The sequence below is a fragment of the Varanus komodoensis genome, unplaced genomic scaffold, assembly GCF_004798865.1.
Source record: "Varanus komodoensis strain SLA01 unplaced genomic scaffold, ASM479886v1 scaffold68, whole genome shotgun sequence".
In the NCBI taxonomy this organism is placed as follows: Eukaryota; Metazoa; Chordata; class Lepidosauria; order Squamata; family Varanidae; genus Varanus; species Varanus komodoensis.
The window spans coordinates 2,585,974-2,598,700 of NW_025336321.1; the positions used below are offsets into that span (position 1 = coordinate 2,585,974).

The 12,727-nt window shown below is 41.0% G+C and overlaps 1 protein-coding gene across 6 annotated transcripts in view; it reads left to right on the forward strand.

Annotated features, from left to right (window-relative positions):
* Positions 1-990: 990 nt before the first annotated feature.
* CREB5 (cAMP responsive element binding protein 5) overlaps positions 991-12,727 on the forward strand; it is a 278,443-nt gene continuing 266,706 nt past the window's right edge. For 3 of the 6 annotated variants that reach the window (XM_044450656.1, XM_044450655.1, XM_044450654.1), the window contains exons 1-2: positions 995-1,069; positions 11,001-11,086. The gene's annotated coding sequence lies outside the window, so the exon portion shown is untranslated. Of the gene's footprint in view, positions 1,070-11,000; positions 11,087-12,727 lie in introns of all 6 variants that reach the window. The other 3 variants (XM_044450653.1, XM_044450658.1, XM_044450657.1) reach the window with 2 other exon arrangements.

The window sequence follows — 12,727 nt, forward strand, 5'->3', positions numbered from 1 at the left end:
CTAGTAATAGTAATAAGAATGCAAAAATTTTCAGTGCTACATGAGATCTTAACAAACGTATTATAGCCCTACTGTTCCTTTTGTATTTTTTTCCTTTTTGATGCACTAACATGTAAGCCGTCCCGAGACGTTTGTAGTGGACAGGTTAGAAAAGCTTTAAATAAATAAATGAATTAATAAATTAATAACATCACCAGCTGTAATTCTTGTAAGATGGGAACGTCAGGGGTGCCTCAGAACAGGGCTTCAGTGCAGATGTGCAGTGCAGGAGGACCCCCAGATGACATATACGTCGCCATGCTTGGAGCCTCGAATCACCTGTGCTACAGGGCACCACCTTTATGCCAACTTGGGCAGCTCATGTGCCCGGAGCAGAAAGCCTTCTCTTAACCCATCTGGAGATGTGTCATGAGAAATGCGGGGAGAAGAGGGAACAGAAAATGCGCTCTGTGCACGGAGAGCGCTCTCTTGCACAGATTCCGGAGCAGAGCCCCGGGGCCGGCAAGTTCGGAAGCACCCTGGCTCAGCCTGACGCCCAGGAGAGGCGGCTCCGCACAGCGCGTGCATGAACCGGATCGGTCCTTCGCCGCTTTCCGCAGCTGGCCGGGGCACGCCGGCGGGCCCCCTCGGACCGCGCTCCCCGCGCTGGGGGCGGGGTGCGCCTCGCCTTCAGCCGCTCTCCAGCTGCCTTCCCCAAAGCCATCAAGCGGGAGATTTTTTCCAAGCTGACTCACAGAACTAATGGCAGCGTCCTGTCATCCCCAGCGCGGCAAGCTGTTGCTTGCGCCGCTCCTGCTCCGCCGCACGGTCCTCCTCCCTGCGCTCTGGATGGCTGGAGAGGAGGCGGGCGGGGGCGGGGCCCGCCTAGAACACGCCTCCCCAGGCCCCGCCCACCGCTCGCTCTCTCCCTTGAGCAGGGACCGCAATGATTTAGAAGTTCAGGAATCCCACGTGACGTCACGGAGGGTGATGTAATGCTTCTCTAAATAGAACGTATTGTAACCTTCTCTCAGTCCAACGTGGTTCCTTCACCCAGGCTGCTGGTCGCTTCCTTTCCTACACTTGTTGGGTAAGTCCCTAAAAATATTGAACTGTCTTTCCCCCCGCTTTTCTTCTCCAGATTCAACTTTACGGTGCATTTTAAAACTCGCCGTTCCGGAGCGTCTCGTAAAGTTCTAGCTTGCAGAGGACTCTGGTGTTTTCTTCATTTTTCTTGCCCCGACGCGCGCGTGTGAAATTCTCGCAGCAGCGGGAGGGCAAAAGGAAAATACCAAAGTGTGAGAAAGCGCGGTCGAGGCAAAATTGCAGAGTGACTGTAAAGGGTGCCTTTTGCCTTGCTTTTTTCCCTTTCTGTCTTGTTCGGATGATGTGCCTGGGATTTTTCTTTCGGTTACCTACAAGTTCATGATTGTTTCGTTAAGACTTTCACTTGGCAGAACGAGCCGGTCTCGTTTGAGTCGAGCGATTGGAACGAGATGGGGGCTAGAACTGGGCGGGGAAGAGGGGGGGAGAATATGTGAGAATCGAACCGGGGCGATGGGATGCAAGAGCGTGCGTGCTGTTCCCTCTTCCCGGTGCAGTGACCCTCTGTTGTTAAGCGTTATTAATTGGGGAATGGGGTGTGGAGGGTTAAAACGGGGAACGCGCTGGGATATTTAAACGCCGAAGAAGGGACCGGGGGAAGCTTTGGTGTTTCTGTCCTACAAAGCACGGGGGAAAGTGTGTGTGTGAGTGTGTGTGTGTGTGAGAGAGAGAGAGAGAGAGAGAATGAGAGAGAAAGTTTGAAAGCAGCTTTTATGTTAACCAGAGGGGCAGCGAAGACAGTCCCTCGCGTGCTGTCAGGCGAATTCTGCGCGTGGCTCAGAGCGACCTGCGCTTAAAGCCGCTGCCGCCCCCTCCTGAGCCCGTGCTCTTCCCAAAGACTTTGGGGACTTCTGCGGCATAAGGAAGTCCTCCCTCTGAACCCCAAAACTTTAATCACTGTGATCACTCCCTTGTGGAGAATACTCTGCATGCTCTCAGGAATACTCTCTCCCCCACACCCCGTCTTTCCTCGTATCCCCTCACGTGTTGCCTGGCATTGGAAGAAGCAGCTCCCGACTGGAAGGAATCCGCTCCAGACCTGCTTTTTCCAAACGCCTCTTCTGCCCAGGCTGAGAGGGACGCCTTCTGCTGCAATCTCCGCTTGTCCGCAGGGGAGCGAATAGATAAACCTCCTTGCCAAGAAGTTGCCACCTTGACTCGAGAGTTCTCCTCGGCTACCGGGATGCAGCCCTGCTCGCCTCCTCTCCCCGCCCCGGCTCCCGCACTTGCCTGCCCCGCGTAACATCTTCCTGGGTTGATGGAATGACAGCGCCTTCCCCCCCCCCCCCCCCTCCTCCGCAAGCACCACGCCATTCCATCGCCGGTCCCGTCACGGTCGCCCTGCTCGCGACTGGAAATATGTATATATTTGGTTGTTAGGTGGCTGTATCGTTGTGCTGCACCCCCCGGCGTCGCCCCCGCCCTATCTGACATTATCTTTGGGAGTGCGAGCCTGGATTCTGGGCCATTACGTCATTCTGCAGGCTAGTAAAAAGTGTGATTAAGAGACTCCGATATCAGGGGTGTTCGGGCGCGGGGGGGAGTTGCTTGAACTGCTGACAAAACATCATACCTGGCTTCAAATCTACATCTTTCCCCGCTCCGTTTACCCGTTTCTTTACATCCCGGCTGAGCTCTCTTCTTTACGGAGCCCCTCCGCGCGCCTCCCTCCCTGGCTAAGTTTTGCCCTTCTAGAACTCGAAAAGCGTCAAGGGGGAATAGCAGCTAACTTAGCTAAACTTGCCTTCTGCGCTGTTTACTCCTGGTCACGCTGAGCGATTGTCAGGACGCAGGGTTTCTAGTTAAACTTCATAGCAGCAAAGGCAGAAAGAGATCTTTATCTTCAGATCTAGATCTACACACCCACCCACACACAAACCTTTAATGGAGAATAGGTAAATCGCTGGCGTGTCTCTTTAAATTCCCACAATAAACCATCAGGGGATTAGTTTCTGACATATATTTGTCTGCTGGAGCGTATAGAATTTGGAAGACAGAGGACAGGAGAGTTTTATACGGATGTTCTTGGTGATCAACACGGTTCAAAGAAAGATTGGGCCCTAACATTCTAATCCCAATTCCAGCTTGCTTGGAAGGATCATATGGATTTCCCTGGGGTGCTTTTTCAAAATTATTGCAAATCAGGGGTGCTTCATACTGCAGAAAAAGAAGTCACAGGGTTGAGATAAGCAAAGTGAAGTCTGATGTGTCAACCACTGCCATGAAAAGTTTTTGTAACAAGGAACTGTCATGAAGTAAGTCTGTAAACCAGGTTGTTGGGCTATTTGAAAGAGACACTGAGTGTGTGTCAGTATAGAAATGTACACAGACATATATAAAATCTGTGTTTAACATTTCAATTCAGGTTCTTTTGGAGTTAAAGAGCAGCAACAGTTAATGAGAGTCTATGGCACAAGTGAGAGGCAGAATTTACTGAAGTTTAAAAGCTGTCTTTAGCATCTGTTATTTTAATGTTTCAGATCAAAATTTGAGTAAGAACTTAAATCAGTTAAAAGGCGAGCGGGGGGGGGGGTTCAATGGAGAGAAAAACTGAACTCCTTCTTTGGGCCTTTTTATCCCTGTGTAGGTTGCAAAGCCCCAGAGAAAAGTGTGATTAATGATCAGCAATAAGTGATTAGTGGTTTTATTCAAACTGTTACCTCTGACCAGAAGCACACATCAGAGGATTAAGAGGCTCTTTTAGATAAATGCTCATTAGTAGAAGGGGGAAATCAAAGATAATAGGCAGGCATAGAGGGACAACTTTCTAGGAAAATCATTCCTGTCTTTGGAATAATAAGCTCTGTTCACAGAAAGGCACTTTAATTTAAAAGTTGCTTTTATCTTGTAAATCAAAGTTCGATGTAGAAGTCCACTGGGCTATTATAACCTAGATTTTCCCATATCCACAAGACATAGATTATCCCAGTTGTGATATTTCTTTTTTAAAGGAGCAGTTGGGATCTTGAAAGAAACTAAACATTGCCAAGTCCAAGTATCTTAAGGTATCCACTTCAAATGTAGCAAGAGAAACCTGCTGTAAGTAGATGGCTCAGCACACTACTGGAAATGTATAGTTCTGGATTATGAATGAACTCTGCATGTAGCAGTTTGCTAGGTGTCCTTCAACACTTAACACAAAGTTGATTCTGTCCAGGGTTTGAGGCTAGACAGTTCTATACATTTTTAGTCACATTTTCCGTGCGAATTCTATGCCATTGGAAAAACTAATCTAACCGCTTTAAAGAAATAGAAGGGGTGAGAGAACGGGTGGTAGGAGGTAGGAGGAGTACTTGATTAAAATAGTAAATTGTAATGGAATATCTACTTTCAAGTAGCTTATTAAGCAGTTAAGACTGACGGTTCTACATTCACACTCATAGAATCAAACGGATTCTGCATTTGATATCTTTCCTTTGGGAAAAAGGAAAGAAATGCAGTCACTAGGAAGAAAGCTGATGAGTGTTGAATGCACCAACTTAACTTTGATCATTGCATTCTTCCTACAGATTTTCTGTACTTACGTCATCTGTTGCCTGTGTTACCTTACATACATGATTTGTAGAAAGCTAATATGTTACTTTGTAAGTTTTCTGTGGTATTGCTGCCATCGTCCAATTTGTAGATCACTTGAGTTGGAATGAAGGAACTTAAATGGTAAATTTGATTGTCTAAAGAAGTGGTGGGGCATTGTCTATCATACGCTAGCTTAGTTATAGCTGCTGAGTTTTAATTCCCTTAAAAGGATGTCTGCATGCAAGTGCATGAATTTTTACTTTTTTGCTATAATAAGCTAGGAAGAAAGGTGTGAGGCTAACTGCAGTTTGACGGAAGCATTATTTAGGTGAGCAGTATAAATATTCTGGATTTCCAGAATATCTATATTGCATATATAGATGTAGTATATGCACTTGTGCGTGTTCATGCATATGTGTTTGTGTGTACATTTGTGCACATATGCTTGCACGCACACACACATATTATAACTGGGCTTAAATTTATAACAAATTCTTTATGAGCTTCCCATGATTTATCATTGACACAAATAACTATATGACCATAGCAAAAGCTGGTGTTGCCCAGTTTCTTGTCTTAACTCGAATTGGTATAGGTACTGGGGAAAGAGGGAGGAAAAAGTAATCATAGTTAAAAACAGCAGGAAAAGTATGGTAATGTGTGCTATCTAAACTTTATTATGATTTTTATGAAGGCATTGTATATATTTTTGGATGTTATGAAAAATATTTGTGTTTGGGGATTTTTCAGATTAACCTGAATTTTAAAAAGTGTATGCAGACTGTCTTTCCCTCTTAACCTTTTGAGACTGGTTCATTCCTAGAAAAAGGTTCTTTTATACCATTGCACATAAGCCAATATAACACAACTACTTAATGGAACTAACTCCCATGTAGTCAACAGTGTACATCCTACATATCATGCAGGTGACATTTCATACTTTAAAAGGCATATTTGTGTGATCATTCTATGTAACCTCATGTATGATTACATGATTATGTATGAAAGTGTGTTATGTATTGGGATTTTGTAATGTTTGAAGCAGTTCTCAGCTTTTCTTCATATAAGGCCTTTCCATGGTAACTGGAGTACTTTCAAAATGTTTCAGATGCTCAGGGAACATGTCATGCATCCAGTGGCAAATATGCAGCTATCACTGCATAATGTATGACACAGCTAGTCTTAGCTGGAAAAAATAACTATAGATTGCCTTATAATTCAGTCTTATACCTCTCTGTTCAACAGTAAGACCTACTGAGTCCAGTGGGACTTACTTCCAGGTAAGTGGACATAGGATTGCACCTGGCAGCTTTAAAATAAAGGCAAGGTACCTTACTTTCCTTTCATATTAGCAGATCTGATGCTGACAGTTTGACTTAAGGGAGCACAAAGCAAATCAGTCTGCAATCACAAAAGATCAGAGCTACCTCATTTGAGTTATACATAATCTAAGCACAATACACAGTTCTGGTTGACTATACTAAAGCTGACTTTTATAATACAATATCATGGTTTGGGCAACTCTAGAACATTCTCCTGGTTTTTAAATGTAAACTTTTCTAGAATTCAATTTCTGATATATCGTGTAAACCATTTGAAGAACATTGTGCAGGCCTTTTGACTTAACAACTGACCTTTGAGATGATCCTCCTCAAATAAAGTGATTCTTAAACTATCTTCTGCTTTCCCCAATGGAAGATCAAATTCATTCCAAGTTATACTTTACCATTCTAAAGTTTCATCCATGTTTCTGTTACTTTGCCAAAGCGTTTTCATTCACAACTGTTAACATCCCTTTAGTTTACCAAGTTAACATAATTACCTTCGATGAACGATAGTACAATTTAGTTCTAATTGTTTTTTGTCTTAGCTGTGTCACATGTCTAACCATATAAAACTGCACTCCTGCAGGAACATTTAAAAGCTTCATTAATTCCAGGATTCTTCAGGTTCTTGATTTTTTTTCACCTAGTTTACCATGTTTGAGCTTTTGCTGAATGATCCCATGCTGCATTTTATTTTGGTTTTGCACTGTCTTTCTGACCTGTAGTCTTAGAAGCTAAGTAGCTTTCTTATTACACTGCAAATGGCTACTAGTTCAGATCCAGTCACACATTGTTAGCCTATTTGACTAGTTAAGCTATAGTTATTCATACTATGAGGCTATGAGGTGGGTAATGCATGCTCCCCAGGTAGCATGTTGGAAGAAATAAGGTTCTGAGCTGCAACTCTGTACAGAGCTAAGTTGCTTAAAATTCCTCTCAAGTCAATGCAGCAGTGTGCTGGATTCTAGCTCTGGTATTCCAGATGTCGGCCACTACTCCTAGTTTCTGAAGGCTGCAATTCATGGACTATGCAGTGTATGTCGTACAGCAGCTTCTCTAGCTACTTTGGGAAGAGTAGCAAGAAACTTAAATAAATAAAATAACCAATTTTTTTTCCTGCCTCTGGTACCCATTTATTTCTTCATTGAAACCTTAATCAATTTTGACTTGCTTTTGTGAGATGCAGGAAGCAAATGTAGGTGTGACATAGGTGTGTATGACACATAACTTTAAGACATTGTTATGTATGTTGCTCCAAATTACTGCATTAAAAAAAGGATCAGATGCCAGACACCCATTCTTAACTTTTATTGCTTGCATACCAGTGTTACTGGCTAATAGATTCAGTGGTTTGAAATGTTAACTATTCCACATAAATAATATGCTTAAGATTGTTGCCTTTGCACACCAATTCTGAACATGTGAACATTAATTTGAATAGAATCATCTTCCTGTTCATGCTGGTAGAATTAATATGCTAGTCATTAGAATATTTTTATGGGTACAGAACTAGGTGATGGATTTATTTATGAGGTTATGCTGGTATAATATGAGTAGAAGCTGAGCTGGAAGAATTAGAAAATGCTTCTATAAGGAAATAGCTCTTTAAATATTCTCAGAAAAATTTCATTGGCTTAAGAGGTATGACAGACAGTTTTTTATTATTCACAATAGTAAAAAGTACCCAGCTGTCTTAAAAGTACTATGTAATGTTGTTGTGTCTGTATCATTTTGTAGATGTTTATGTTTATTCATTTTATAGTTTTTTGTGGTTGACAAAAACATTTGTAGACTCAGATTTGTTATGCCACTCAACCACATTTCCTAATAGCTATCTGCTTAGTGAGAAATAATGAAAAGTAACATTATGTTGAGTTTTTCTAGTTACAGTTATTGCTGATTTAATTTCAGGCCTGAGTCACTCAGCACCTTAGTGATAATAGCATATCTGGTATTTTCAGTGAAGTTTATTTTATTAAAATACTTTTATTTTGCTATGTTTAATCTAAGGGATCCACAGGTTGCTAAAAGCATAAAAAACCTGAATAGACAATGTTAAAAACAGTTACCTCCCATTCAACCAACTATTAATTGATCAATTGAACTGCAATAAGCACCTCAAAGCAGCAGAAGAAAACTAGCAAAACCACAATGTAAAGAAAAGACCTTATGAAAAAGTGTTGCATTTGAAAAACCAGTAGTAGGACAGCTAGAACCTTTCCTGAATTTCAAATCTTGTATTCTGTAACTTGGAATACATGAGAAATTTGTTCATTATCAATTTTTATAAGATATAACCAATTCAAACTTCTCATACATATACATACAGTATAAAATGCCACCAAACCAAAATCTGTACACTTAAAAATGTTACAGTGCAATTTGAAAGTCAAAAATGTGCAAAAATGTATAGATTTACAAGTTCCTATATGTTAGGATAAAGTACACATTTGCATTACTAGGGGGAAATGTTTGCCAAAAAAGAAAGTTGCACACACTATGAAAAGTGCATATAAAATGCTTATATTAAACAAAATGGACACAAATGTATACAGACTTTATACAGACTTTTTTGGCCAGACTTGCAAACTGAAACACATTTACATACAGGAAAGTTAGAAACTGAGGGAAAGTGAAACTGACAGATTTGACCATCTCCATCCAGGGCTGCACAGTGTTATCCTGGATAATACCTTCCTTCCAATTCTTCAAGCAGTGGGGAAACCTGGAGAATTAAGGTCTCTGAGATCCTGTGGAAGATCTTAATCTTTGGGCTACCCAGGTAGGGAAGAAAGACACCAGCAAGTTGCAGCCAGTCAGTACATACACAGATATTTTGACTTGACAGGGGATTCATATTTTCATATTTCTCGCTATATATGAGGCTTTAAAGTCAGCACCAGCCTTCTGAATTGGGCCAAGGTAGTATCTGGGAGCAACTGAAGCTGTTGGACAATGGGCATCACGTGTCGCCTGCGGCCTGCCCAGACAACAATCTAGCAACTCCATTTTGAACCAGTTACTGCTTTCTGAGAATTCTAAAAAGAATTTTTGAAATTCTGACACACTGCAGTTACCCCCTTTTCTGGTCATAAGCTCCTCTAAATTTCTGAGGTTTATTTCTGAGTAGATATGTGAAGGATTGTCCTGTACTTATTAAAATTTCCATTCTCATGTATGAAGCATTGGTCTTCCAATGGTAAGTCTAGCAAAACATTTGGATGGGTGACTTTGTCTAACGAAAGATGGTCGTGTCTGTTTCATATGTTCTAAAATGACAGTGAACTCTAAAAGAGTTTTTCTAAGACTTTCTTCTGTGGGTTTTTAGTTTTTCAAATGGAACTGTTTACCGCTTACTACAATTTGCTGAGCTTAAGAGACACAGTGCCGTAATTTGTGCTTTCTTCCACTTCTATGAAATTCAAAGACATCAATTCTCCAACGTAATTTTACATAAATATTTTGGATTGTTACACTTAGCAGTGTTTGTTTAAGATTCATATAGTGTAGTGTTTCTAGTTGTTGGGACTAGCTCACATAGTGTCATCAGTCTGTAGCCAGAAAACTCGCTCTGTTTGCACTGTGCACCTTAGGAAGCTTTGGGGTTTGTGCTTATCAGATGGCACCTTCTCCCACACCTTCCTTGTATTAAAATCATGTGTTGCCAATGATTAAATAGCTGCATTGTCCCAGTTTCTAGGCACAATGCAAGGTATTTGGATTTACGTTCAAAGTCTTATAGGGCTTGAAACAAAGGAAGCTGAATATTGTCTCCATATTAGCCTCCCCTTATATCAAGGTCTCCTCCAAATGCTCTAGGAAAGATATATGTTGCATATATATTACCTAAACATTATAATCAAACAGTAAATTGTTATGGTAGCCTTCTCCCATCTGGCGTGCCATTGCTGGACTACAACCTCCATTATTCACAGCTGCATTGCAATGGGCATGTTGGCTGAGGATGAGAGAATTTGCAGTCCAATGTATTGGACACCAAGTTGGAGAAGGCTGTGTTATGGTTTGGTGAGGGATGCTATTCAAAGTGAAAATATTTCAGAATCCCATAGGTTATATGCAAACTCTTGGACATACTTCAAGCAATTCTCTACATTGTAGGACAAATGGCTGTAGGATAGCGCAGCCATTGTCTGTCTAAAGAATATGGATATCCATGAAAGAACATCAAGGAAATAGGATGAATTAGTTAAAACCTGAACAGATTTACAGGTATCCATATTTGGATCTCACTGTTTAGTTTTCATTGAAGGGCTATGATGCAAGATCTAGGCTGCTGCACTTACGTTGGTCATGGTGAAGCACAGATCATTTCCAGCATGATTAACTGCATGATTATGGCTGAATTAGGGACTTCAAATTACATTGGTGAATGTGAAAGCAGAACCAGAGGAAGTAGTTAATCTTGATTAATTAACAAAGAATACATGGGTGTGAACTTGCCTGTGTTGTCTGGGAGTAAGCACACTACCAAAACCGCCACCTTAACTTGGATCAATCCATTTAACACACCCTGAATACAAGTTGTTAATGTCTACTCATATTCAGTGGACCTGTTTACAAATCATAAAAAGTTTGCTGTGCAGTTCTGTGGTGTGCCAATTTTGAAACAAATTTTACTGGTCAGACAGTCATGTGGTTGCCTTCCCCTTTGTGAGTGTACTTGCACATCTGTGGCGCTTCCCAGCCACTCCACCTGCCACGGATATTTTTATTAAATGAAAATAAAGCTTTTTAGAGATTGCCCCCTTCTTCCTCCATGTATTTTTGTGCTGCTTCCCTGTTTCCAAAAGTAAAGAGGGAGATGGACACATAATTTGATCAATGGGAATAAAGCAAGAAATGATGCATCTGTTGCTGGGACAGTAGAGATGGAAGGCTAGAAGTGGCTACTTCTGCAGCTGCTCTTGCCAGGGGACTCTCTGGTGGTTTCATATCAACAATGGTAAGATAACAATCCTACACCAGACGACTGTAGAAGCAGTGGTGAAGTGTGGAAAACTTAGAACAGACTGATGATTCTCTCCATGGTTTCAGAAAACTAATTCTTCCACACAGGAAATCTGGAACTGGGTCCGGATGACACAACAAACCCACAACAGTAAGATTTCACCGTGGCTTCTAATGTCATACAAATCCACCCTGTAAGTATTTTTCCTATACTGTTACCATACTGTGAGGGAAGGCACGTAGGACTTCCTTAAACATTTTCTGTAGAAATTCATTCCTTTCGACATAAGTCGAAGTATTGAAATGTCCTAACCATTTCTCTGAATGTGACAGCTGAGGACTGGGAGGGAAGGGGGAAGCGTGAGTGCTACATATTCCTGTTTGTATGTGAATGTTTCTTATGTGGTTATCTCAATTAGAATTTCACTTCACTTTTGTACTTTCATGAATACTTTTTATTTTGTTTGGTTTTGATGAGCCCTGAGCGGTGGGTACATTGAGATTGGCCCTATGGCATAAAGACCAAAGAAGGCATTCATTATTTAATATTCTCATTGCAAATTAGTTCCAAGTAAAGGTGTTTCAAGTTTTAAATGTTTGAATTGCTTGATAGGTCAGGAGGGTACACAAATATGCTTGCAAGTCTATTTTATTTCAGTTTATTATTATTAGCATCATCTAGGAATTGACTAGAGGCAGACCTTTTCCACTAGTAAGGGTCGTTCAGCCAAGGGAGCTCTGTAGTTGAATGAATGGAAGGTTAAGTTTAACTGTATACTTCATAGCTCTGCTACAGAAGTGTTATGTTATAATGAAATTGGAAGTCTAACTTTGGGATGGCTTGTTGCATTTGCTACTATTTTTCTCAGTTGTCCTGTAAAGTTATTTTTAGATGCACACTGATTTTTTTTAAAGAAAGTTTAACTATTCAATAGAAAAAATAATATTCTTTTTCAGGGTTTTTTATACAGCCAAACAACAAGTTATTCTGAGGTAGGGCTTCTTATTTTATCATTAATTTTCCTAAGGTAATCCTGAAGTAAAGAATCAGCTGAAAATAGAGGAGGTTGTTGTGATTTTCAAGTCTTGTATTCATGCCACAAAGTTTTGCACTTTACGTAGTTGTATTTAAACAATGAGCATGATCTAGACAAAGATAAGCACCTCTTAAACTCCCCTGTTTTCAATGGGAGAATTAAGTAACATGGTTAACTTTGTCTGAGTGGTTCTCAATGATATTTGCTTAAAAGGTGGTATCTGAATACTTGAAGAAACAATGTGTGTTGCAATTATGTCCGCTTCAAATGGTTTTGTTTTGAGTTGGCCCCACTCCACAGAGAGATATTGGTATATCTAACCTGAAGCAAAGATCTTTAACACTTCATCAGTGGTTCACACAGGCTGGGATCCAAAGAAGCTTAAAACCAGGGGCTGAATTAGATGAGGCACCATGTATGCAGTTCATGTGTACCATAAGTGGTGTTTTAAAAGAGTAGATCATAGATATAAGGAATGATCCAGCGCTTGCAGCAGTCCTGATTCAGATTGTCAGTTCTCCCCTTCGCTACTTACATACAAAGAAGAGCTCCCGTTCATATCAATAGATGCTCTTCTTCCAATTCAAATAGCAAGTTTTGGCTACTTGGCCTTAATACTCCAATTGGTGTTAAAGTGTTACATCACCTACCACTCACGCCAGGGTACCAGCCTGGGTCTAGCCTCTTCTCATACTCATGTGCTTTTCTTCTTGGTTCCCACCTGTTTTTATTTTGTTCTAAGCTTAAGGTTTCTATACAATTTCTTATCATGTTACTGTATTTTATAGCTGCAGGTCT